General features: G+C 40.7%; 1 long non-coding RNA gene across 1 annotated transcript; it reads right to left on the reverse strand.

The window, feature by feature from the left end:
• Positions 1–347: 347 nt before the first annotated feature.
• LOC133276815 (uncharacterized) lies at positions 348–6,040 on the reverse strand. Its single transcript, XR_009746012.1, has 4 exons — positions 5,961–6,040; positions 2,835–2,901; positions 1,464–1,695; positions 348–1,160 (listed from the first exon to the last, which is right to left on the reverse strand). It is a non-coding gene; the product is annotated as an uncharacterized LOC133276815 (long non-coding RNA).
• Positions 6,041–24,367: the final 18,327 nt, after the last annotated feature.

A 24,367-nucleotide genomic window follows, 5' to 3' on the forward strand; every position in this document is an offset into this window, starting at 1 on the left:
ACTGTCCATCCCAGACGCTGAAGAATCAGAACCAGTTAATAGTCTCATTTGTTCCCCAAGATTCCCCAGAGCGCAAGTGGGATTCCAACCTTTAACTGCTGGCCCTCCAGAGCCCTCCTAACCACGGCTCTGAACTTGTGAAGATTGTTCAATATCTGAACTTATAAAAACAATCTGAAGAGTCAGAAGCAGTTAAAATTTTGTTAAAAAAACCCTCAGAGGTGTCATGTGCTGTGAAGAGCTTTAAAACGGTAAGACCATGGGTTTTAGATTACATTCTTTGGTTACCCAAGCAACAAGTCACAGACTCACCAGAAACATCATCAGGGCTTGTGCTGAGGCTTGCCCCTTCCCTGTGAGCAGTTGTATCAGTACACTGGGATGACTAGCGTCAGGGCCTGGGAGGGGAAATGAGGGGGTGAGCTACGACTCCAGTGCTGAGAACTTTCTTTGAAGGGCTGCCAGTCTATAGGATCTTTCACATAATGCTCGTTTAAAAAAAAAAAACAAAGGTAATAAGTCAGAGGGTACAAGGTATTTTATGCTTTGTGGTGTGCTGATCAAAAGATGTTATCATTCTGTTTCACATGTTTGCAGACAGTTAGCTGTTACTCCGGGTAAGTTACAGGCAGCATTTTTTTTCCCTTGAATGCTGAAATTTTACCTTCTTGTTGAAAGGTGGTCTCTGGGTGAGTGCACAAGGGAAAGGAGAAGAGGCTCTTCACCTTTCTGGCTCACCTTTCTGCCTTGTCCAGGATCCAGCCTCAGACTTTCCAATGGGAATACTGACACTGACAGCAATGCTGAGAAATAGAAAGAACAAAGACAAAAATGCCAGGTGCCTTCTTGGTCAGTATTTACAGCATCCACTTGAAAAGTTTTGCTGGAATATTCCAAGGGCTCAGGATGAGGTGCAGCTTTGAGTTCTCCAGAAAATAATAAGTATTTGTCAAGCATTTGTGCAATAGAGATTTTGGCTCCATTACCGGATTATGAGGGCAGTCCTTGAAATTCTGTGTCCTGATAGACACTTTGGCTTAATGTCACCATGAAAGATGCCAACCCTTTTCTATTAATCTGAAGACATCAGAAATTTTTAATTTCTGGGTGCTTTTTTCTAACATTTATGTTGTTCTGTATTTCCATGTTCCCTCTGGTACCTGAAATGAAGACTTTGTGAGAAGCAATTCTGGTAGTACAGCTGAGATGGCAAAGAACATATTGAAATCCCAATAAAGAGGCCAGCCACATCTTAAACTCAAATCTAATCTTGATGAATTTTCTAGTATTTCTTTGAAAGTTTCCACTTTGCATCTCAGTAAATACAGTAAATAATTCCTGTATTTTGTAAATGCAAAAAATCTGGACAAACTGAATCTTAAAACAAGAAAAAAAAAGGGGGGGGGGGGAGAGGCGAAGATATATTTGTAATGCAACATCAAACAATTGTTTTGTTGGCACACCTTCATAATGGTTTCTTTATGCAAATGTTATAGCCTTTGCACCAATTCCTGATTCTGTTGTTTCCAGTACATTTATTTCAATGAAAGCAGCTGTAAACCTTTTAAACAATTCTGAAGATTGGTCCTTATCCTCATGGTTTAGGATGTGCAGATATGCAGCCAGTTTGCATAAACTGCTAGTGGACAGTGTAAACGGAGCATCTTCCTCTTCAAGCTATGCCACTTTCAAACACTATGTAAATACATACTGTTTATGGTACACTTTCATGCTTCTTTTTATTTCCTACAGAGATTTTTTTTTTTTATGTTATTAGATAGATGAAGAACAAAATAAAAAAGAGCACTAAGTAAATTGCTTTGAATAAATAAGAACTGACCAGATCCTGTACCCAGACCTTGAAATAAAGAAAATCTAAATCTTTTTACATGTTTACATAAAAAAGTTTTCATTCTTCTACATTCTGGTTTAACCTAGTCCTGTGAGGATCAATCTGTCAGCATTCCAATCCAGTCACAAAGTAGGAATACTGCAACCTTTCAGGAGGCTCTATTGTGGCATGATCTCTAGCCTAGTTTCTACTCCATATGTTCTAAATTTTCAGACGTTTATTTGGACTTCCAAACCTCAAGATACTCAGAGGTAATCTAAGCTATGGAAAAAATTGGCTGCTGAATCTCACACTATGGCTAAAATCCCATGTCTAGGTTTGAGGCTTGCTTGTGATCAAACCAGAACAGTGATAATATCATACAAAATATTCTTCAACTTCTACCTCAGCAATTTCAGTACTATATATTTGTGTAATAGCAAAATTTACTTTGCTTTCTTGTCTTCTCTATGTCTTCAAAGCATGTGTGGGATTTATTATTATCGTTATTCTTCTTCTCCTCATCTTTGTTTACTTTGCTGAAAATGCGAAGTCAAGCAGGTGCAATAAGTTTTGGTTCTGACTTTGAAACTTATGAGATCTGCAAACACACTCACCTTTTTCAGAAGAGAATATTGTAATATTTGGCCATATGTTAAGAGGATTCTGTGACTTGCTGAACTTTAACAGAAATGTCATCTTCCCTAAACAAAGTATGTGTCAGGGCTGTTCTTTCAAATGCTGGAGATACCATCTCAAACACTTCATTTATGGTGTCAGACTGCTGAAAAGGATTTGCTTAAGTTTGCTAAGGCTATTGAGAATCATATCCTTAATGTTGTGTGGCTGGTGTTGTCATATTTGTCTTAGTAACCTTATCTTTTAGCAAAGAAGCTAGATGACAAAGATATTTTCTCTAAGAATCTTTAACCTCTTGTGTTGCATGTAAACTCGGTACAGAGAGCTTGCAATAAAGTAAGTTAAAAGATGTAGTGTCTCTTACCCTTTACACAGGCATTAGTCTAATATTGCTGAATTCTACAACTATGAATGTGATACTCCAAGAATAGCTGCAAAAAAAAAGATTGGAAAGATGTCAGGATGGAGGCTTTATAGCTCTTTTCCCCTGAAAAGTGAACACTGGAGATATCCCAGAGTCTCTTTGCATGATGTGGTTTAGCTCTATTAGCCAGCCCCTGGGAGTAGCATTCTAGTAGCACAGTCCCAATTCCACAGCCCACATAAAATGTCCTGAGCTGTGCTCAGAATTTAAGCTGAAGGAGTTTTAAAATGGTGTATTTGAGTGCATGATGGTGTTTTCCCTGAGTATTTTCAATTTTTACTGAAATCAGTATGTGTGAAGGCTGCTCAGATCTTTAATTATTTCCTTTTGAATTTATAGAGTTTGTATACCAAAAGCAGTTTTACATATATCTTCCTTTGAACTCGCATGGCAAAGATATTCACTAAACTATTTCATTTCTTTTTCTGATGAGAAAGAGACCTGCTGCACCTATCTGTACTTATGTTTTTGATAATTCTTTTCAAAAATCAAAGCTGTACTTAGATCTTGCACCTTTCATTCAGGAAGAATTCCAAATGAAATATGAGTTAATTTAGTCTGACCAAATAACATAAGATGGGATTTTCAGATTTTAATGGAAAGGTAACCCTGTCCTTTGAGGGAGATTTTTGTCACTTAGAACTAAAATAGAACTACAGTTTGCTGAGCACTTTTAAGCAGAAGCATCTCTATTCAAATCTTCACATGCTACAGAAGGATGCCAGTTTCATTAAAACTGACATTAAGGAAATGTAAAATATTTCAATAGCTTATTTTCAATACTGCTCTTCCTTCACACATTTGGACTGTGGATTATAGCATTATAGATATAAAACAAAAATCGGTTTTTATAATAGTGATTATGTGTAGCATTTTGAAGAAACCATAAGAATTGTCATGTTCTGTGGTACACCATGCCAAATCTAAAAGGCCATTTTTGAAATGTCATTCTGGAATGGTTTTTCCTTTTTGTGTCTACTTTGCCTGTAACCTTACAAAGCCCTACAATAGCCCTGGCCTGTCCATAACAGATTGAAGGTCCTCCAGGATGTTTCTACACAGCAGTTGCTGAGGTCCATGTAAGAATCATAGAATCATAGAATAGTTAGGGTTGGAAAGAACCTTAAGATCATCTAGTTCCAACCCCCCTGCCGTGGGCAGGGACACCTTACGCTAAATCATATCACCCAAGGCCTCGTCCAACCTGGCCTTGAACACTGCCAGGGATGGAGCATTCACAACCTCCCTGGGCAACCCATTCCAGTGCCTCACCACCCTAACAGGAAAGAATTCCCTTCTTATATCCTAAGACTTCCCCTGTTTAAGTTTTAACCCGTTACCCCTTGTCCTGTCACTACAGTCCCTAATGAAGAGTGCCTCTCCAGCATCCCCATAGGCCCCCTTCAGATACTGGAAGGCTGCTATGAGGTCTCCACACAGCCTTCTCTTCTCTAGGCTGAACAGCCCAAACTTTCTCAGCCTGTCTTCATACAGGAGGTGCTCCAGTCCCCTGATCATCCTCGTGGCCCTTCTCTGGACTTGTTCCAACAGTTCCATGTCCTTTTTATGTTGAGGACACCAGAACTGCACACAATACTCCAAGTGAGGTCTCACAAGAGCAGAGTAGAGGGGCAGGATCACCTCCTTCGACCTGCTGGTCATGCTCCTTTTGATGCAGCCCAGGATACGGTTGCCTTTCTGGGCTGCGAGCACACACTGAAGCCGGCTCATGTTCATTTTCTCATCGACCAACAGCCCCAAGTCCTTCTCCACAGGGCTGCTCTGAATCTCTTCTCTGCCCAACCTGTAGCTGTGCCTGGCATTGCTGAATGAATGAGCCAACATCTAGAAGATTCAGAGCCAGGTTATTTACTCAACACACTGCAACACTATCCCAACACAGCCAGTTTAAAGTCGTCTCAGATATCATAGCAGAGATTGCACTGTTGTCAGGCTAGGTAAAGTCCCAACTGAACATGCTTCTGAGTATCCTGCTCTTGATCTGCAAAGACGCCTTTCCACCCTAGCTAATTCTGTGATTCGGTAATATATCATTACTCCTCCTCTCTTTTCCCCTGTCTTTTTGAATATTTCAATACATCCTCTCATTTCACAAAGCAGATTAATCCAATATAACCATGTAATTCTGTCAGCTACCCTTCCCAGGGCAATTCCCCCTCCTCTCCATTCTTTGCTGCCTTTGGCTTGAGGCAATGAGCTCTGACAGACCTGGTTTTTAAATCATGCCTCCCTTGATGGTGGCACCCCCTCCAATGATGAGCGGAGCAAGACCCATTTCCCAGTCTGCAGTGGGACTCATGGCCAGGGGGAGTGGGGGGAACACCTGGAGCTGGCTGAGTGATGCTGACGTTCAGGCTGCCACTGCCCTTTCAGACAGTCCTTTTCCAGATAGTGTAGTGAGAAATAAACTGAGGCCTGAATGAATGCTCAATAGCAGAAGGGTGTAAGAAACCATCCCCCTCTCAGTGGTGAATCCCTTTATCTTTGTTCTGTGGTACTAGTAAGCAGGCTGGCAATTCCCTCAGTCCAGCAGCCTTACTTTGCTGCCCTTTTCTTGGATGCAAGCATTTCCTGTTAAAAGGATTCCATTTAATACCCTTCAAATTATCTGGCATGGTGCAGAGCAATTTATTTTCTAAGCCTTATGCTGTAGATTGAAATTTCTTTTCCTCATCTCAGTGTGTGGCAGCAGGGAGCACAGCCCCTCTCCCTGTGTTGTGCATGGGGGTTGCAGCATCCACCACTGCACTAAGCCAGTGCGACCATGGGTTCTGCCCTGATGCAAGTTGTATTCACCAGCAGGTGAACCTGCTCCTGGATCCTTCAGTGGGCAGGAGGCAAAAAAACCCAAGCAGACTTTATGCGCTTAAGAAGCTGATTGAAGGTGCTCAATTCTTGAAAGGAAACAAGGCTCCGATTTGCTTAACACCTTCTGAGGGAGAAAAAAGGTTAGACCTGCTCTTCTCACCTGTGGTTTGTACCCAGAAAGATACCCAAGTCACAATCCCAGATGCGGGGTGAGTAATTAGGGGTCCTGGCACCTACCCTAGGTGCTTGCCCAGACCAGATGAAGAGAGAGAAAAGTCACACAAGGAGGTAGTGGTGTTGTATGCTTCACCCAGACTGTTTTATAAGCAAAAAAAAAAATATCAGAGCTAGAGGAAAAGAATCCCCAAAGTTCCTGATTTTCTGAAAGCAAAGCTGCCTCAGAGTCATCTCAAATTAGAAAGAGGATACAAAAAGGCCGACTCATTTGTTTGATATAGATTGTGCACAAAATGCACAACTCAACATTTTCTTTCATGGCTAAATACTTGCCAGCACACGAAGGAAAGGAAGTTTGAAAGTATATGCAGGAACTCTCTTTTCTCCATCACTTGACCATTTGCTTCACTACCACTATTTATCTTTATGCGAATAACCAAAAGTCCTAGCCACAGTTATATATACACACCATAGAATAGACATAATCAAACAGACATTAAGAATAATCCAGAAGAATGCATTCCTACATTATTTAGCAGCATTTAGAAGAGGATTTGGTATGGATACGAATAACCAGAGTGGCTTATAATACCTAAAATAAATTTTCCCGGATAGAAAACTTCATGCTTCACGGTTTAGTTCAATCTCTAATTTCTAGGGATTAGAGTTAATCTTTCATAAGGGTAGATTATGCTACTGCTTCTTTCCCTGGAGTACCTTTTACTGTTTTAGAAGATCCACTCTTAGTCACTGCCAGAGGGAAGGTATTGCATTTGATGCATTTGATTCCATAAGGCAGTTCCCACTTCTTGATGATTTATATTTAAAATAGGCAAGAAAGGTTAAGAATGGGAGAAACAAAGTAACACCTTTCTTACTTCAGCAATGGAAGACCAAGACTTGGACACTTCTGTCGTCTTTTTAAAGAATTTATGACAAAGTCAGACCTCTTCATTGTCTTATCCACAAGAACAACCTTATTCTTGACCAGTATTTTAATTTTGATAGAACAGCACCCTTGGTTTTAGTTTTGTTCCAGAATGAAAACCACAAAAAAAGATGCCTTATCTTTAGACTCCCAGAATTCAACAGTTTGGATTTCAACTGGGATGCGGTGAAGTTGGCTCATTTGTTACTGATATCACTTTCAGAACATGAATAACCATCTGAACACTGATTTAAAAACACAAAAGGGATAGAATCTGAGATTCATGTAATGGGTACAAGAGATAGGGACTGCTGAGGAATAAAAATATGTTTGTGACTAATTCACTAGAGAAACTCCTCATGAAAGATGTAGTTGATCATGATTTCCCTGTAGGGTTGTGAGAATGAATATCTGTCTGGGTTATATCTACCCTGCAAATTAAAAGAACTCAAGAGCATTGTTAGCTTCACCCTTGCTTTTAAGAATGTGTAAATTTGGGGGGTCTGAATAGCATAACTTGATTTGATCCTAGACCTTTCTCACTGTTTTTTATCTTCAGGAAGAATCTGAATATAATCCACGTTGTCTGGGACAAGCATATCTGCCCACAGATTCTTCACAGCAGGGAAATAAATTCCACATTACCCATCTTATTAAAATGGGCTCACTATCACACTAAGTGATTTTTTTCTTTTTCAAATTAAAGAAACAATTTTATTTTTTTTCCACTAGCTGTCATGTCATTTAAAATGACCTCTCTTGTCTCAGCTTCCTAAAACTGTAAAATGTAGTTAACAATCAGTCTCATATAATGACATGATTGTGGGATCCAAATTGTACCAAGTACCCAGAATTTGTTCCATTTTGAGGCCCGAGAATAAAGATGAGCTCAGAAGAAAGAAAGAACACGTATTTCTGTGTCTCTTTCTTAATCTGAAGTGTTTAAAGGTGAAGTTTGAAGTTGCCACCATATTCTTGTGACAACTGAGCTATGAAATGAATGTCTCATAGATAGAGGGATAAATAGTTCCAGATGGTGAATTTTAGTTTACAATAAAGGTTATAAATTTGCATTTGAAAACAGTAAAAAAATAAATAAATATTGCTACCTGGTTTGTTCTTCCAAGCTCTTTGGATTCCACAGCTCTCTTCACTTAGATCTGCCTGATTCAAGCATGAGAAATCAGCTAGTCAACCTTACTGTCATGCAAAACCAGATGGAGTTTGATAGAAGGAAAACCTCTAAGTAGAGAGGTTTCCAGTCCCTCTAATGCATGAGAAAGTATGATAACTGACATCCAATGCATGAGAAAGGATGATCAGTGAACATCTACCTTGTAGTCTGCATGTTTGTCAGTGAAACAAAGGCAAGGAAGTACATTTCCCCTCCGTAAATATGCACTGCGCCAGTCTTGAGGTTTCAGAAACAAATTAAATTCCTTTCCTTCTGGTCTTACTGTTGTACAGAGTGGCTGCAGGCTGGTATGCAGCTGGCATTTACACTGCCTTACGCTCTCAGGGATTCCTGAAGGGTCTGTCTGGTTTGGTTCTTCAGCTGATGTTTTGCCAGGGTTATGGGCTCACTGGTATTTTCCAGATTAGAGGATATCTATTCACAAATAATGGAATATCTGTAAAGTGACAGATGCATAAGTGCAACAACTTTTAGCTGTGTAGATCCTGAGCTGAGGGTCAAGCACATGGGTCTGCTACAAGCTTATCGCTTTTCTCTGTTTTAAACCTCACACCAGAATGACTTGAAATTTTCAGGGGCAAAATAAACAAATCAGACTGACAGAATGGGAGAAAAGCAGCTTAAGAGGAGCCTGTCAGCACAACCTGCTGCCTTTTCTAACCTGGCAGCCATTCCCTCTGGGTTCCTGCCGTTCTCCTATGCATTTCCCTTCCAAACCTCATTTCCCTATGGAGCTCCCTCAGCCCATCCGATTTTGAACATCTGCTGGCACTGAACTCCTGCAACTCTCAATCTGTTTCCCCTTGGCTTCCTTCTTCCTTCCAGTTAATCTTTCTTATTTTTGTCTTGGTGAGACTTCCCTTCCTTCTTCTCTTTTCCTGCTGCTATCACCATTTTCATCTCTCTGCCTTCCAGGTGACACCAGGATGACTCACTGGTGAGGAGACCTGGGTAACAGAGGTCCCCCCACCCCAAGGCAGCCGGCAACTTGCCGGCAACAATGACAAACATACACAGATGTATTTTATCCTTGAATTTTTTTAGGAATCTTTTGTAGTCACCTTTTTCCATTCCTGTATGTCTGCAGCTGATAAATTATTTCTGTTCACTTTAATCCATTTTTTATTGTTCTTCCAGTTCTTTTTATTCTTCTGATGTTGCTGAAAAAAATATTTCCAGGTGATCAGCGTATATTCAGAGGGATGCTCTGAACAGGATGGGTGCCTCTTTTAGGAGTTAAGGAATTAAAAAACAAGGAAATAGTGAGTTGAAATTAGTTAATTTTCTTAGCTAAAAAAACACCTATTAATGAATGTTGTTGAGTAAATTGTCATGTATTGGTTTTGACATATTCCCCACTTGAGTTTTCATGCTGTCTCGTTTCCATGCTAAGTGCATGAGTGGTGTCCTAATGCACCATGGATCTGCAGCCGCATTTCCTCTGTAAACAAGGGTTCTGTAGTCAGCTCTTGAACCTGTACACCTCTAAATTTTGAACCTGTTGACTGATTTTGTCAGAGAGGTAGGAGTCCGAAAGATAAACAAGATCTTACAAGCTTCAATGAAACAAGTTGCCACATAAAGAAAGATCTTCTAAGTAACTTGACGAGGAAAGGAACATTACGTATGCACATGCGGTCACAATTCAGAGAACCCAAGCATAGAAGAGACCATATGAAAATATATCTAAGATAGAAATGAGTTTTAATCAAACCTCCCTAAAAACAGAGTCATAGAATCATAAAATTGTTTAGGTTGAAAGAGACATCTAAGATCATTGAGTACAACTGTCAACCTATCAGTGCCAAATCCACCACTAAACCATCTACCTGAGTGCCACATCTACACATCTTTTAAATACCTCCAGGGATAGTGACTCAACCACTTCCTGGGCCAGCCTGTTCCAATGCTTGACAACCACTTCAGTGAAGAAATTTTTCCTAACTCAGCAAATGGAGGCCATTTCCCCTTGTCTTATCACTTGCTATTTGGGAGAAGAGATGGCCACCAAACTTGCTACAACCTCCTTTCACGTAGTTGTATAGAGCAATAAAATCTCCCTCAAGCCTCCTTTTCTCCAGGCTAAACAAGCCCAGTTCACTCCACCACTTCTCACAAGACCTGTGCTCTGGAGCTTTCACCATCTTCATTGTCCTTCTTTGGACCCGCTCCAGCACCTCAATGCCTTTCTTGTTGTAAGGTGCCCAAAACTGAACATAGTATTTGAGGTGTGGCCTCACCAGTGCTGAGTACAGGGGGAAAATCACCTCCTTAATCCTGCTGGTCACACTATTTCAGATACAGGCCAGGATGCAATTGGCCTTCTTGGTCACCTGGACACAAGCTGGCTCATGTTCAGCAGACTCTTGACCAAGACCCCAAGCAGCCAGGAGGTTTTTCTGACAGGCAGCTTTCCAGCCACCCTTCCCCAGGCCGGTAACATTGCATGAGGTTGTGACCCAAGTGCAGGACCTAGCACTGAGCCTTGTCGGACCTCATACAATTGCCACCATCCCATCTATCCAGCCTGTCCAGATCCCTTGGTAGAGCCTTCCTACCCTCAACCAGATCAACACTCCCACCCAACTTAATGTCATCTACAAACTTACTGAGGATGCACTCTAACCCCTCATCCAGATTGTTGATAAAGATATTAAAAAAAAACACAAAGTGGGTCACCTTGTCACAGAAGGAGATGTGTTAGTAAAGCAGGATTTGCCTTTCACAAACTCATGCTGACTGGGCCTGATCACTTGGCTGTCCTGGACGTGCCACATGATGGCACTCAAGATGACCTGCTCCATAACCTTACCCAGCACCAAGGTCAAACTGACAGACCTCTAGTTCTCTGGATCCTCCTTCTGACCCTTCTTGTGGATGGGCATCACATTTGTTCACTTCCGGTCAACCTGGACCTCCCTGGTTAGGCAGGACTGCTGACAGTGATGTAAAGTGTCACAGTGAGCACTTCCACCAGCTCTCTCAGTACCCTTGAGTGGATCTCATACAGTCCCATAGGCATGTGTGTGTTTCATCTGTCTAGACAGCTAGCAGGTCACTGGCTGTTTCCACTTGGGTGATGTGGGCTTCATTCTGCTTCCTGTCCCTGTCTTCCAGCACAGGGTGCTGGGTACCTGAAGAACAACTGGTTTGACTGTTAAAGACTAAGGGGAAGAAGGCATTAAGTACCTCAGCCTTTTCCTCATCTTTGTAATTGCATTGTACCCCCCACCCAATAATGGATGGGGATTCTCCTTAACCCTCCTTGTGTTGCTAATATATTGATAAAAACATTTTTCATTGTCTATTACAGCAGTAGCCAGATTACATTCTAGTTGGGCTTTGGCCCTTCCAATTTTCTTCCTGCACAACCTTATGACACCCTTGTAGTCCTCCTGAGCTGCTTGCCCTTCTTCCAAAGGGCTTCCAAAACTACCCTTTTTTTCCCGAGTTCCAGCCAAAGCTCTCTGTTCAGCCAGACCAGACTTCTTCACCATCAAGTTGTCTTTCAGCACATGGGGACAGCCTGCACCTGCATCTTCAAGATTTCCTTCTGGAAGAATGTCCTGAACTCCTTTGCCCTTTGACAACCAGACCCTTAAACCAAACAATCTCCTTCCCAGAAGTCCAAGGTTCTGCTGCCCACCTCTCCTTACTTCTCTGAGAATCAAAGCCTATCATTTTGTCACTGCTGTGCACAAGACAGCCTCAGACTATCACATCACCCACAAGTCCTTCTCTGTTCACAAACAGCAGGTCAAGCAGGGCACCTTCCCTAATTGTCTCACCCGCTATGTCAAGAAGTTACCTTCCACACACTCCAGGAACCTCCTGGACTGTTTCCTCTCTGATGTATTGTATTTCCATCAGACATCTGGTAAGCTGAAATCCCCCATGAGAACAAGGGCCAGTGATTGTGAGACTTCTCCAGCTGCTTATAGAATATTTTGTCTGCTTCTTCATCCCGATTGGGTGGTCTCCCACCATGATATCTGCCTTGTTGATCTTCCCCCTGATTCTTACCCATAAAAACTCAACCCTCTCATCATCACCATCATTAAGCTCTAAACAATTAGAGCACTCCATAACATACAGGGCTACCTGACCATCTCTCCTTCTTCACTTCTCCTCCCTTCTGAAGAGTTTATAGGCATTCATTGAAGCACTTCAGTTATGCGAATCATCCTACCACATTTCCATGATGGCAGCTATATCATAGTTTTCCATTGTGCAATGTGAACCAACCAAGAAACATAAATTGTAGCAAGTCAGACTTTGTTAATTCTAGGGCTTACCAATGTAATCATTTTAATTTGCCATCTTAATCCATTCTAATTTTGTTTCCTTAGATGACCTTATATCTATAGCCTGCATATTTTTAATACAGTTCATTCTCAAAGTAGATCCTCCTGCAGCTGCACTTTTTCCTAGGCTCCTGCTGGTTTCACCTCTACTGCATTTCCAAGTGTTTATTTTGCTTACAGTGAATCAAGCTCTATCTAGATTTTAATAGACTTGGTAAGTCAACTGAATCAGCACTGTGTTCATGAACAGAACCTATGGCTACATCTGTATCAGCAAATTGAGCATGCTTGGGAACATTTGCTGACACTGAGGCAAGCTGATGTGAAACAGCCTGCAACCGTACTGTTGAATTAGCTTACCCTCCAGAACTGGGTGGCTGAATGCAGGCAGTCTGTGGAGAAGGATTCCTTGTCCATGCTGTTCCTGGGAATTGCCTGGCAGTGTGGTAGGTGGGGTATTTGTACCTTTGCCAAAAACACTCCAGGCATCGTCCTAACAGTTTCAGAACATAAATAACCAAGATCCAGTGCCTGAGAATGTCCCCTGGACCTACATAATTAGCTGTATAACATGAAACTCATACATCCTTATCTACAGGCACTCTGTCGCTGTCATCTCTGCTTCCAGTATGCCAATTCACTGTTTATACGAGTCAGGCATTACTTATAAGCTAGGTATATGAGCTGAGCATCTCTAACCTGTTCAACTGAAAAAGGAATAAACCCAGACCTTCCATTTAATTGAGTTCAGGTTGCACTGACCAAAACAGAGAAGCTGCATCTTGTGTAATCGTCTCATCTAAAGGTTATAGAGACAGGCTTTCTAATAGGAAGGCTGAGGAAGCAGGGCAAGCCAAGGAAGACATGTGAATAAAACTGACCCCACATAGTCCTGAAGCTCCGAGTCATCAGTCGTCATCCTTTTTTTCTTGTGAAAATGTATATTTACTGGAATTTTCAGTGCAGTGGTTTTAATATAAGGCCAGCAGGTGCTGAATAGATTCTGCAATGTATTATACATCCTAATTTCTCATTGGTCTCAGTCAGAAGTTTTATCATCTGATTGGAAGCTCTGTTTGGATTTGTTGTTTTCTAACCAAAGCCAGGTTTCCTTCCCTCCTTCACTTCTTCCTTCCTTTCTTCCTTGTACTCCTTCCCACAATACAAAATACGTAACTAATCCTTACACTCCTTTTTAAAAAGCCACAGTCCAGAAAAGCACCTAACCACATGCTAATCTCCAGTGAAGAGGCTACTCATATGCTCAAAGTTATGAAAATACTTCAGTGCTTTTGTAGATCAAAGTCTGGATTTACTGATATGTATCTGAAGATCAGAGGCAGATCCATTACTCCAAAACACCTTGGAAATAGGTTTTATGTTTGCTCCTTCTTCTCTGTTTGCATTCCTCTGAGATCTTGGTAATGAAGGGAACTATTTATTTTCTCACTACTAACATTCTCAACTGGAAAGCAGAAAACCTATTTTCATTAGTACACTATTCTGTCTTACAAGCAAGGACAGGGAAGAGTGGAAATTGTTTATGAATATAATATACTTTGGATTAAGATATAAGGCTACTTTATCAAGGTTTGTTTTGTTACAGTTGTTAAAAGGACCTGATAGAGATGAAAGGAATTAAAAAGAAGGCTCATGGCATTGCAGGACCTGTGTCTCAATCAGCGCTTCCACACTTCCAGGCACCTTTTTCTCGGGGCCTTCCTTCTCACCAGCAAAAGCCATGAACTTCTGAAACTCATCAAGCAAAGCTCAACTCAGGGAATGTTTTTTCCTATTGTTAATTTGTTTTCATAACATCTTGTTTTATTTATTCACATTTTAGAAGACGTTTACATGCTTAAATATTGTCACCTTTTATTTTATTCTTTAAAACCTTAGTTGATTAAAAAGAAAATTACAAAGCAAGGAATTTCACAATCACTCAAGCCCGTACCTCTCTTCTGTGAATAGCATCTTGTAGAAAGAAGCAGAACTGGCTGATCTGTGGGAAAGGTAAAGCGAGAGAAGCTGATGCTTTAAAGCCTTGCCTCTTATCAGGACACTGTGGGAAGTTCTCAATGAATAAACCACGGAACCAAAATCTGCCATGAAGATTGGATCCAGAGCAAACCTTCCTTGTAGACCTGACATTCTTGTTGGAAATCCACTGGGGAATTAATGGAGATGTACTCCTGAAACACTGATTGTGGAAGAATGTTCCTACTTCTTCCCCAGGTACTCAGGAGGTGACATTAATTTCACACCAGGATTACCTCTCTAGATGGATCCTGGTGGTTCAACATCTTAAAAAGGTTTCATAGTACTCATCTGCCAATGATCCATTAATCTTCCATTTCCTGGCCCTCTTCTCCAGTAGCGACTCTCATTATGCCCTTGATCCTTGGAGGGACCTTGTTTATGTGTGGCAAAAGAACAGCTAAACTCCATTTTGAAGGGCATGCTGAAATCATCCCTTAAAGCTTGCAAGAGCTTTTTCAGTAAGCAGAGAAAAAGTCTTTCGATCAAGATACCTGATGTATGATGATACAACTCAGCCTATGAGTCAAAATGCCTAATGAAATGGAGGCCAAAAAGGCCTCAAGGAAGAAAGCTAAAGGAGAATCAATTAGCACTTTCCAGTCATCAAAACCAAACATGCACAACCATAGCTGCTCATCACAGTTGAATCTATTCTTACACCAGCAAATACTTGGGTGGTTAAAGTAAATAGCTGCATTAACCCAAATGCCTCATAATCTTACTTAATTATGAAGAACAACCATTATTACTATTATTACTATTAGACAAATAAGGCCCTAAAGTGTCCCATACTAATACGGCACTGGCTTTTAATTTGCACTTCTATTTTCTGATGCTTTCTTTAGTTGTGCGTTACCATAGTAAAAATATATCTGTTCTAGTGGAAGGAATTTCATTTCTCATTTTCAAATTCTGCTTTTGCTCAATCACTAACAGAATTTTATTGCATCTTAGTTTCTTTTTTCATTTCCGTAGTGTTTGAAACAGTCTACATACAAGACCCTGACAGATATAAACAGTTTCTATAAGAGCGAAGATCTCTCCCTAACGTGATTATGCTAATGCTTTGTGAGCATATCACCTATGGGAATTTCATGTTGTCAGGTTTTTTTCTAAAAGACATGTGTTATGCCAGTGTATAATATACTCTGTCTCTGTTGCAACATTAAACCAAGGGAGAGAAGAAAATTCAATCTAACTTGCAATTATTCAAAACTAAAGAGAAGAGTCACTTTCAGTAGAGATAAGAACAAAACACAACTCTGGCGGAAACCAAATTCCTGACATTTTATTTCACTTCTTACCTTTCTTTTTCATCACAGAGTGTGCCTGGTCAGAGTAAATCTGGTTAGGTTGTCCTATTCCGTCTGCAGAATCTGGCTCCTTCATTATGACAGCTTTCGCCAACAGGCATTAAGTGACTTTCTATTATGGGCTGAAAACATCTTAATCATATATCCTAGGTCCAATTTTCCTTGTGTACAACTGCCCATACTTCCAATCTTTCTGAAGGTGATCCAAGTTACAAGTCCACTACTCTCCGTCAAAAAGAATTCCAGGAGTTAAAACTAGAGTCTCGTCCACTACGCAAAATCTGTGATTACAATGCAAGTTGCTGAATTCCTGAGAGAATAGTCCAGCTCTTTCATAATGGCGATTCTATGTCATAGAGTATTTTGCTAGAACTCCAAGCACTTTAATAAGAAAAGGATTGATTTTGCAACTGGCACAAGATTCTAATGATTGAAAATAATGTATTGATTTTTCTTAAATTAAAGCCATCTTTCTATTCATAATGGAAGGTCCTGCCCTTCTTGAGATTCATTACTGTAGGCCTTGGGTGAAGCTTGCAATTTTGCTCTTACACAGTGAACATAAGGGAAGGAACAGACTATTACAATGGATGGCTGGTTTATTTTATTTATTTAAAACAGGTTAATGTTAGCTTTTTATGTAGGCAGATAAGCATGGGCAAGAAAGTGTTGGGAATTAGTCCTTGGGAATTGACAAAGGAAGTAGAAGCTTAGGCTGTCTATCCTGCTGTACCCAGTGTACCCAATGTACCCAATGTACCCAATCCTTGAAGACTGAGACTTCAGGCTTTCACCTGCCTGCCCACAGCTGTGAATGCCTGGTTGAAAAAGTAAGACTCAAGGCATAAACCTGAAACAAGTCTGTGAACAAACCTGAAAAACGGTATCTGTGACCTGCATGTGCATTTAAAAACACAAGAAAGAAGTTGGCAGAGCACTGAAGTGCAGGTGTCTTGTTTGTTGCAAATGTAGACTTGATCTTTCCAAGGTAAATTCAAGTTACATTGGTCGTGGGGGTTTCTCTGGGGTAATGGGTTCACATATGCAAGGACTAAAGCTTTTAGGACAAGTTCCCTAGCTGCGATGTTTTCTGATGCGGAATAATGCACAAGGAGATGGTGTCGTTTTCCAGTCTTCATCATTATGGTTGGTTTATAGCATTGCTTTTCTTTAAGGCAGCATTTTGTTATTATTATTATTCCATTTCTCATTGCTTCTTTTGTTAATTTACAAAAAAATTTACCTACTGCCTAACAAAAAGTGACTTTAAAAAAAAAATTAAAAAATCCCCATAGATTAACATACCATCCCCAACAAGTTTTGGTCCTAAAACCATCACTAACTTGTCACTGGCTGATGATTAAAGGAAGGGAAGAATAATAATTTGCCTAATGCCGTGCAGCAGCAAGAGTCACATGCAAATTGTGCATTGAAGGAGTTTCATTCCTCCCTGCTAACGGTAGCACATTTTGTCTAGGAGACAGGAAACCAACTGTGGGAAGAGGAATCTGTCTACCTGGCTCAGGAACAGTCGTTTCAAGTTTGTCCAGCCCTAGTTATAAGGATGCTTTCCTTTACTCTGTATGCTGGCACAACTACCTAAAGTTACTTTGCATCTTGACACCTGGTATAAGCTTCAGGGTGAGCACCCTGTGCCCAATGCTAAAAGCACCTAGACTGAAACCTCCCTGATTAGAGAGCATGGGACAGACATTCCCACTGGTGTAGAGTAGCTCCACTGAGGTAGGGAATGCATAAAAGCCAATCACTGGGCAACAGCAGTGGTGGAGCTTCAGGGTACCTTGAGGTTGTTTCTATTCAAATGGTACTATTCACAGTCACTGTGCCAACAACGCACAGAGGTTTCTTATTTGCACTTTTGCCTGTCTATAACTTAAAAGCTTGATCCGATATTCACTAAGGCAAACGGAAAGCTTTCTGTTGGTTTCAGTGGGGTTCGGCCCTCACAGCACTTGTACAAATCAGAATTCTTTAACCTACACTCTGAAAGCCATGTGCAGGCTGCTAGCATCATTTATCTAGGTCATGGCCTGCTCCAAACCTCCCTCTTCCCCTGGGAAAATGTTCCCTCCCCGTCATGTGATGGTGATTTGGAAAGAGGGCAGCCAGGAGCAAGCAGGCTGGATTGCTACAGAGGAAGATGTGCCTGTCTGGCTTCCCAATTTTTCAGGGATGTCTGGTTTCTAACTTGCATTATTCTATTCTACAATGTATGCAAGGTCAGTCACGTAAACATGAGCATGTTAAAACCATGCATGTAGCAGCAAGCCCGCAGGAGCCCCATGAGTAGCCTCTGCTCTATAAAACAAGGTATGTTCCCCTTCCTGCTGAAGAGTTGGGTCCCGCATGATTGCAATCATATTATCATGTACCCAGATCATAGACACAGTGTGCTGGGTTAGTATGTGGTCAGAGAGAAGGAGGTGTGTAGCTTTTGCCACTCCTGCTGTAACTGAGTTTCCATTCTTTCATAATATAAATTCTCCTTGAGTTGCAGCCCAAGCCTTTCAGGAGGCAAAACCACTTGCTGAATGTCATGAAGACAGCAAGTTGCCATGCTAAAATGCCTGCAGGAGTTCAAACCCAGCAGAAAATTTAGAGCAGTATAAAAACAAAACACAGAAAAACCGTGCAAGCAGCGCTTTTTGTCTGCTGCAAACAGTCAGTGTGCATTTGGGCGTTTTTTTTCTATTACACAACAAAATGTTTTTTAAGAAAAGGAGAAAGCAAATGAAAGAGTGTTTTCTTACAGGGAGACCACCTGGTATGAACATAGCTATGGTTGTTAGCTTTGGCAGTAATTAAGAGGGGGCAGTTATTCAGTGGGTTCGGCTTGTTGGCAGCCTCTGCTCAGTGCCTGCTGCTCTGCTGTTCATAATCACTGACCAAGGACACACAGTAGGAAAATTAAGGGTTTAAATGGGTTTGTAAGGGACTGACATGTTTTGCTGTCTCTGGAGTGACTCCTCCTAACAAAGATACACTGAGTCTGCTTAACCCTGCAAAGTGCAGTATACAGATACCCCCAACAAATTAGAGGTATTAGCCCGGTTAAATTAATTAAAGCAATGTTAACATGCACAGACTGCTTCTGAGGCTTGGCTAACTAGCTCAAAGCAAGCTCCTTGGTTTTATGCAGCTTAGACATACTTTCACAGGGCTGCGTGGGACTTCTTCACTGTCACACACTGAGCACTTCTTCTGTCTTCCAGTGTTAACACTTGCTGTCTTGTGCCAACACTAGATAGTCCCTCTATAAAAACACTTGGTTGCACATTTTGCAGCTTCTGTAAGCCATGTTCTTGGCTTAGTCTCCAGAGGCTGCAATCCTCCCTGTCTCTCTCCTGACGTGTCAACCTCCTGTTGATTTTTATTTCTCCAGTTGCCTGCATTGCCTCCTTGCTCCTTCATGCCAGAGATCTCATAAAGATTGTTTCCTTCTTCTTTAGACTGTTTCTCCCTTGGTTAGGGGGCATGTGAGCTCCCATTTTGTACTTTCTTCTAGACTCCCCTGTACCTTCTTCATGATGTTTTGACTACATTTGCCTCAATTATATTTCTCATGCCCCATATCAGAGTTTCAGTTTGACCCTGGTTCCCCCTTTTCTTTTCCTGCTTCCTGGCATACTTTCTTTCATGTTTTAGGTCAGATGATACCCACAGCAAGCCCTGAAGTTCTGGCCAGACTAGTACTTACCACAAAAGCGGAGTATTTATTTGGCCTTAAACTGCTGAGATGTTTAGTTTTTTCCAGTGGGCTTTCTGTTTTGAGCAGGGATGTGATGCTAACCAGAGAGGTATCAGCCAGTCCCAGGGCATCTGTCAAGGTGGACAGCATCACAAGGAAATGACTCCTGAGCACAGCAGTCACCGAGGTGCTGAATAAGGATACTCTTGGATGTGCAGCTATAGGTTTTACACTCCCAGTAAATACAAATTCCTTCCTGCAGTTCATCTTCTTTTGCAGTGGTTGGCAAAAAGACAATTGATTTTCTCTTCTTTTTTTTTACCTCTGTGGTGTATCTTGGAGGTAGGTCTCAAAGTTTTAGTGATTCTTACATGGAAACAAGATAACCAGCCCAATTAATGGGCAGTTTCCTGGCAGATTCTCTTTTCTTAAAAGTACTAATGAGTTTAATGAGTTCAAACTCACAACTATCGTTAGCAAAAGCTTTATGATACTAGTCTCTGAACTTACTGAATTTAATTTACAGTCTGAACAAATACATTTGCATGTTGAAGCAAAGGTTTGCCTGTGTTTTAAAGTATTAATCTCTTCTTATCTTCCAGGCCTTAGTAAGGCAAAAGTTCACTCATTAAACTTTGTGGTACTAGGATGTCTGACTTGGCCTGGAAACCGAATTCATGAAACGTGATCCCTGAACATATCATAAAAGGACTTAAGCTCTTCTAATGAAAAAATTGTAATCAGCTTTTAAAAAGTATGTGTTTAAGCCTTAAAGGAATGCTGTGTAGTATTAGCACAGCAACCTGCAAGTTCACCAGAAAAAACAAGGACTGACAGTAATTAAGCTGTGGACTGTTTCAAAAGAGGAAGGGTTTTTTGCTGTGTGTTTTTAATTTTTATAATTTGTTTAGATGTATTTTTAAGTTTATTGCTATGGAAGGCTCTATTGTTTTAAAGTATTTTCATTTTACTTTCACTATGGGACTCTACTAAGAAAGTTTGTAAATTATATCTCTATAAGACACAGGACAGTTTGTTCTCCTCTGGCACCTCTTAATACTGCAGTTAGCCAAGAACGTCGTGCTTTACAGACCTGAGCACCTTCAGTAGAAATTCTTCTTGGCCAAGCCAGAGGTCATGAAACCAAAGACAAAAATCAGCATGAGGAGACTGGGCACCTGACTGTCTGCAGCATTAATCTTCAGAGCCCGTGAAGGTAAAAGAAGGCCCCTTCTGTTCTAGACTTGGAGAGAAAATTCAGCAACAGTTGGGGACTTTGTCGAAGCAACAAGAAGCCAACTATTCATCAAAGTGTAAAGTGTTGGAAAGCCATAGCCATGGATGGCAATATCCTGCAGCAGCAGGTGCAGGGGCTGAAGTTAGACCAAGTAGAGGAAGATGGAAGAGCTGAGAAAGACATCAGCCTGTGAGCAGTGGAATGGCTAATTGTGCAGGCTGGTAGAGAAGGATATGCTGAACAGGTTCTCTGTTGTCCTTCCTACACTCTTGAATCAATATTTTTTGAAAGAAACTGTTTCTTGAGAAAGCCAGTTAGAGAGAACTGAGTGCAAAAGCAATATAGTTATGTGGTTACAGGCTGTGCAAAGGCAACCAGAAGACAAGTTCTACTCTTGGATATTCCAGCTTGGTCCTACTTGGCAAACAGAAGAAAATTGTGATCTAAGCCAAAAAGTAAAGCATATATTCTGACTCTGGCTTTTTCTCTTGCCAAAGCTGTAAATGGAATCTTACAGCAAATAGACTACTGGGCATCACAGGTCACCTGGCCATATTTCTTGCTGTCACTGCATCTTCAGAGCTAGGAAAGAGTCTCTGTCCATTTCCTGAGTGTCATGGGTAGAAATATCAATACACAGTTTCATCATTTCAAATTTGATAGTGGTCAGAAACCCCAAATAGGAATCATTAAACTGTCAAACCAGTCACTCTAAAAGGTACTTAGTGTGTGTCTCAGAGCAAGATAAAAGTAAGGTATTATGGTTTGAAGTAATATCTCTGAGAGTTTCCATGCTGCACCACACAGAGGTGTGCCAGGTGCCTCTAGACTAGTCAGGCTGAGGGCAGCTGGCACAGCGGCTGCAGCAGCAGCAGCACAAGGCTGCTGTGTAGAGTAGTGTAGTGAAGACACTACAGTTCATTTAAAATTTCCTCCAGGTATGTCTGCCAGACCCATACCACCTTTAAAGTGCTGCCTGAATATATGCCTGGAGCAAGTCCACACTGTGTTACATAGTTAAAACTGAAAAATTGAGGTCCAAACAAAAACCTATTTTGTCTGTGACGTGTGAAGGTGCAGTGATTCCTGTCAGTGTCTATGGGATTTGCTTGGTTGTGTCAATCGTTGACTAGGCCTGCAAAAGTTCATACATTAAGTTATTTCCTTTGATCACTACACCTATATGAAAACCCACTGGGGAGAAGCCCACATACCTCATTCTGTCTTTCAACAGAGCTCATTGTCATGAATGCTGTTGTCTTTTATCACACTAAACATTAGCATCAACATATACAAAAGCTCATTTTAATTCAACAGCTCTTTCCAAATAGGTGTGCATGGGGAAAGGCGTAGTTCACTGTGTGGGGCAGACTGCAATGTTGGCCTTTTGGGAAACCATTTAGCTTCTGGACCTTCGTACAGCTGTTCTTCTGCAAGCACTGGTCTTGCTGTGTGGGAATCCCGCTGCTCTGCTCTGCAGTCATGGTCTTGCATGGTGAAACTTCCTATTGGCTTTGTGAAGCCCTCCTTAGGGTGGCTGTAAGGCTCCTACATGTGCACAGGCTTCCTCCGTCTCCTCTCATTCATAACCCAGGAACATGTGGCAATTTTTCCAAGCTTCCCAGCCCTGCTGAAATGGAGGGCAAGCATACTGGCCCAGTGTGTTCAGTCACAAACATGCACAGAGCCCCGGGATGTTGAGGAGAGTTATTTGGGGGCAAGAAGGAAGGATAGAAACCTCACACCTTCTTTTCTCTCACACCCACACACCTGCTCATGTGCATAAGGACGAAGCTCTGATCCCATGCCTGTGGCTACCCTGCTTCCTCTTGAATCACACCACCCACAAAGTAAACAGGCTTTAAAACTTGGCATGAAGAAAAACAGAAGTAGATTTTCCTGCTGGTAAAATTAATCTGCCAAGGCAAACCCATCCCTTATAACATGAAACTTTAACAAGCTCTTGCACTGAGATGCCCTAATTTGAGCAAGAAAAAGTTTGCGGACAACTGAAAGCTGACTTTTCACTCGGAGATAAGGCTATATACTTCTCTGCCTGCAAGCCCAAGGGTATTTAACAGAAAAAAAAAACAAAACCACAAAACAAAACAGAATACCTTTACATATTTAAATGAATTAAAATGAACCTGCTCTAGATGAGAAATTCAGTTCCTTAAATGAGTTTCCAAAGGGTGAGTTCCACTACAAAAGAAACTTATTAAAGAATAATGAAGACTGTCAAAAAACATATGCTTAAAAGCTAGTAAATAACAAAGTAAGGCTTTTAGTCATCTTGACTGGACAAGGGGAGGTCAGAAAGAAACAACACATCTAGCACCATGGCAATGGTCCTTTTTTGTCTTTGGCAATTGCTTTGTTAAAAAGAAGTCTTGTTTTTCTTTGGTCATGCATTCTCTTCTGTTAATCACTGTCATTACCCTGACCCTCTGATATAGAAATTGTCTTTTATGCAATATTTTCACTTGAAGTGATGTGTTTCTTTTTCCTTTCTTTTTTTTTCTAACTGAATCTGTGTTTCCTTCACTTGGAAGCCCCAACAACAGAATGAAAAAAATAACATATTCTAAGACATTGGTGAAATGTTTTTCCAAACAACTGTATATTGGCTAGATCCTGGGGCTCTCTTGTTATTTTCTTGACATTCGTTTATACTGCATCACTTAATAAGTCAGATCTTATGTCATGTTAAACATCTTTTCCTTGTTTATTTTCCCTGCATTAATAGCCCTATTGCAAATGTACACAGTGCCCTGAGCAAAATTTAATTCACTGGCACTGATTTACAACTGTAAAACATGTTCTGATGGGGATAGCTGTTGAAAAAAAAATCACTTTAAAAGTCTATGCAGGCATAAAGAACTGATCAGTTGACATCTAGTTTTTACTGTGTGGGAACGAAGTAGTTGGTAATTATTTTACTTTTGCTGTTGTTGTTCATTCCTTCCCATATTCCCTTTTCTTCTTTGTAAGTATGCAAACAATCAGTGTTGATCAGATTTGTTACATCTTAAATACTGTTTGACAGCCTCAGGGTTAACAAAAATCTCACTGCAAAATGTTCATAAACTTATGGTGACAGGGGCAGAGGACTGGAGTACTGTATTCAGTCGCATAGGAATGCAGCTGAAATTGAACTTTGAAGCCAATAGTACCTGAACAATCAACACTGCATATGTCACACATTTTTAAGTAAAGCAAATGGCTCTCCAATATGACCTTGATGTGTAAAAAAGAGGCAATTAATGAAGGCAATTTCATGGAACAATATTTTAATAATGAAAATGAAAGTATATTCTGTTATTTTTTATGCCCATAGCATTAAAAATACCCCAAACTCTCATGTTACAGAGCCAGGATTTGATGGGCAGAGGATGCTCGAGGGAGTATAAGGGAAGATAAGGGAACTCTGTTAATTAGAGGTAATACTAATTCTTGTCACCAGGATAACATGGTTGTATGGTTCTGCAGCTTGTAACATCCATTTCTACTCCTTTTTCCAGGTATTTTCCAGCATCCAAACAAATATTAAAATACTTTTTTCCTTACCTTAATATCCTATGTCTAAACTAGTGAACAGAATAATGAGAAGTTATTCTAAAACTTGGAAGTTTTTCCTGAGTCTAATTCTGACACAGCTGAAGAGCTTCGATATAAACCTCATGCATAATGATAAAAAAAAACATATTTAACATAGGCCATTTGTAATTTCTGTGTCAGTAG

This window comes from Pezoporus flaviventris, unplaced genomic scaffold (assembly GCF_033815535.1).
Source record: "Pezoporus flaviventris isolate CSIRO_AGI_PZ_B2104156 unplaced genomic scaffold, CSIRO_AGI_Pfla_v1 ptg000047l, whole genome shotgun sequence".
Classification (NCBI taxonomy): domain Eukaryota; kingdom Metazoa; phylum Chordata; class Aves; order Psittaciformes; family Psittacidae; genus Pezoporus; species Pezoporus flaviventris.